This window comes from Octopus bimaculoides, chromosome 9, assembly GCF_001194135.2.
Source record: "Octopus bimaculoides isolate UCB-OBI-ISO-001 chromosome 9, ASM119413v2, whole genome shotgun sequence".
Lineage (NCBI taxonomy): Eukaryota > Metazoa > Mollusca > Cephalopoda > Octopoda > Octopodidae > Octopus > Octopus bimaculoides.
Window position 1 is genome coordinate 88,641,475 of NC_068989.1, and position 3,771 is coordinate 88,645,245.

Below are 3,771 nucleotides of genomic sequence, written 5' to 3' on the forward strand. Positions count from 1 at the left end.
TGAGTGCATTTTGTAGTGGTGTAACATATCTTAGTGGATGTGGTGAGGGTGGTGACAGTGGTGATGGTGATGGTAATTGAGCTATAAGTTGGGTTAGTGGTGGTGGTGGTGGTGGTGGTGGTGGTAGTGATGTCGGTTGTGATGGTGGTGGTGTTGGTTTTATTTGTGGTGGTCATGGCAGAGCCAGCACAGGTGCTACATATGTGGTACTGGTATGGGTGCTTTTTTGTATTTAAACAAGTGTATATGAATGACCATCAGCGCTTAGAAAATGAGAAAATATCTAAAGCAGGTATGGTTAGCCTTTTGCAAGCAGGTTACTTTTCGCTGGCTCATCATTATCATTTAGGGTAATCTTTTGTTAGGCTTGCCATTCAGAAGAGCTGCCCATAACTGAATCTAGATTCTAGATAAAAAAAAAAGAAAGAAACAGGGATTGTAATGGCCATTGTGATGTAAAGAAATGGCATGGTAAGGTTGTAAGTCTGTCAACGATAAACAAACTGTTAGAATACAGCCAACATATACAGATATATAGTCACCTTACATATGCAGAAAAATATATGTGTGTGTTTATATATATACACACACTTACATACATACTCACACACCCTTAAATCACGTTTTTTCTATTTACATTGTTTTCTTGTACCTTCATTTCATCCTTTCCCTTTTTGCTCAAAGAACAGCCATGTTGTATATTTGAGTCTGTGAAATGTATGGAAGCAGACATCTTATTTCTTTATTGCCCGCAAGGGGCTAAACATAGAGGGGACAAACAAGGACAGACAAAGGGATTAAGTCAATTACATTGACCCCAGTGCGTAACTGGTACTTAAGTTATTGACCCCGAAAGGATGAAAGGCAAAGTCAACCTCAGCTAGATTTGAACTCAGAACGTAACGGCAGACGAAATACAGCTTAGCATTTCGCCCAGCGTGCTAACGATTCTGCCAACTCGCCATCTGGAAGCAGACATTTTAGTATACAAACTTCTCTGACCATTGTGTTTTCACAGCATGAAACTGATAGCTAATACATAAATCCTGTGTATATTAAATGACTGATCTATCTATCTATCTATCTATCTATCTATCTTATATATAACTATTTATATTAAGGGCATATATATATATATATATATATATATATATTAATATTAATATTAATAGTAGTGTTTAGTTTGTGTTTAGCATGGTCTTTAGATTCAGAGGAAGCTAGATCCATTATTCTTTCATAAAAGAATAAATGTTCTAAGAATTGTCATTTTAATTGATAATTATCTCATTTTGTTTGTTTGGAAGTTGTGTGTCTGAAAGTAAAATTTGAATTGCTTCCTGGTCACATATCTGACATGTCTTTCATTCTATCATGTATAGGGCTGATTATTTTACTGCTGTATTTTGTAAAGTGTAGTGAGTGTTTAAATCTTTAAGTCGCTAGTTGTAGTCAGCCAATGATGTTAAATTAGGTCAATTTAGAACTTTTGAAGGAGTGCACTTGCATATAAAAGTGCTTCTTGAAATTCTTGGCTGTAGATCCAATGTATTCTCTAGTATATGCCATGTAATTACTCAACATTTGTATACAATGTTTTTGGAAAGACAGTTTCTGTTAATGGGCCATCATAGATATTTTTTAAATTACAGGTTTTGGTACTGGGTGCTCCTGCAGTAATAGCATCGAACATGTTAGTAGCTGAGATCTGGTCAAAGGTGGATATGGATGGCTTTTCGCTGCAGAAATGTTCATGGGAAGTGCTAAAGTATGAGTTTTGTGTGAGCGACTAATCGACTGGCTAACATTAGTTAGATTCTGTTGGCCATCATATAGGGATTGATGTCCATCAAGGGATGTGTCATACTGTGAGTCAGGAACAGTAGTATTTAGTGATAGGTTATTATGTATTGTTTAATTGAAGCTTATTAGTCCCAGTGATGGCATAGGTAAGGATTGGAGTTGCAGAGTGAAATAGCTTAACTGTTTGCTTATTAAAAATTTGGTGTGAAGTTAGTGTTTAGAATAGAGAAGAATATTTCAGGTATATGAGTTTTTACCTGGAGATTATGTGGAATGTTATACCAGGTAACTTTTCTTTTTATATTTTTTCCTAGTGTGAGTATTGCTGGCCATGTAGGTACCATTATTACTAATACAGTCTCTTGTGTCTGAGAGTTTATTAGTTTTTATCATAGAGTTTCAGAATTTAGAGTTATCCACATCACTAGAAGAGGTTCTTGTGTGTCTAGGTGCAGAATATTTTCATGTTGATTTATTTGTGTTTACATAGTGTGAACCTAAGTGTGATTATTTGGCCTTAGGTTAAGTATGTAGGTAATGCACTAATAGTATAATGTATTACTAATGATATTATATATTTTTGTTAGAGATGCTTCGTTAAAAGCCTCATTGTAATAGAAGGCTGTTGTTAAAGTATGTGCGTGTGTGTGTACATGTATATGCATATATGTGTGTATGTATGCATATATATATATTTGTATCGTTGTGGCACTCCATCGGTTATGATGAAGAGGGTTCCAGTTGATACAATCAACGTGTCAGTGGCTGAGCACTTCACAGATACATGTACCCTTGACGTAGTTCTCAGGGTGATTCAGTGTGACAGTGTGTGACAGGCCTTTTCAAATACAGGTACAACAGAAACAGGAAGAAAGAGTGAGAGAAAGTTGTAGTGAAAAAGTATAGCAGGGTTCGCCACCACCACCTTCTGCCGGAGCCTTGTGGAGCTTTAGGTGTTTTCACTCAATAAACACTCACAGCACCCGGTCTGGGAATCAAAACTGCGATCCCACGACTGTGAGTCCGCTGCCCTAACCACTGGGCCATTGCGCCTCCACATATATGTATGTGCGTGTGTACTTGTAAGTGCATGTGTAAGTATATGTATATGTAGAAATATCTGTAAATATATACATACATTTAAGTATAGATGTATATTGTGCTGTACGCATATGTTTATCTTTAAATATGTTCTCTTCCAAATGCAAGGTCATGGCCCATTTATCTGTTTTCAATACTTCATTTCTAAGTCACTTACAGAATTGGTATTCATCCAGAGCTGACCATCCAACCCACACCCTTTCCTGTATTGTCTTTGTTTGCCGTTATTCCTTTTCTTCCTCCTCTCCTTCTATTTCCCCATTCTCTTTCTGTTCTCTTTGTTTCTCCTTTTACACTTTTATATTGTTTTTCACTATTTAAATTTTTATTTCATATACATCCATACATACATACATACATATATATATATTCTTTTACATCCCTATTCCTCTTGTTTTTCTCTATCTCTGTCCCTTTCATTTGCTCTCTATCTCTTTCCATTTCAACATACTTATAAATAATCTTGCCATGTCCTTAACTAACAAACTTTTGATTTGTATCAGCATAATATAATAGTGTTGTTTCCTCTGAAGAACTGTTGTCGATCAGCATCCAAATATACTATGAAGACTCACAGCAGAGGATGCAACTAGCCACATTGGCAAATGTCCATTGAGAGCAAATGATAAAAACTACACCTTGTGTTTATCATACTTTTCCATATATAGGCACAGGCTTGGCTGTGTGGTAAGAAGCTTGCTTCCCAACTATATGGTTCCGGGTTCAGTCCCACTGCATGGCACCTTGGGCAAGTGTCTTCTATAGCTTTGGGCTAACCAAAGCCTTGTGAGTGGATTTGGTAGGCGGAAACTGAAAGAAGCCTGTTGTGTGTATATATATATATATATATATATATATATATATATATAT

The 3,771-nt window shown here is 36.2% G+C and overlaps 1 protein-coding gene across 8 annotated transcripts in view; it reads left to right on the forward strand.

Annotated features, from left to right (window-relative positions):
* LOC106872449 (cyclin-dependent kinase 12) overlaps nt 1–3,771 on the forward strand; it is a 150,618-nt gene that overhangs the window by 29,118 nt on the left and 117,729 nt on the right. The gene's annotated exons all lie outside the window — the stretch shown is intronic.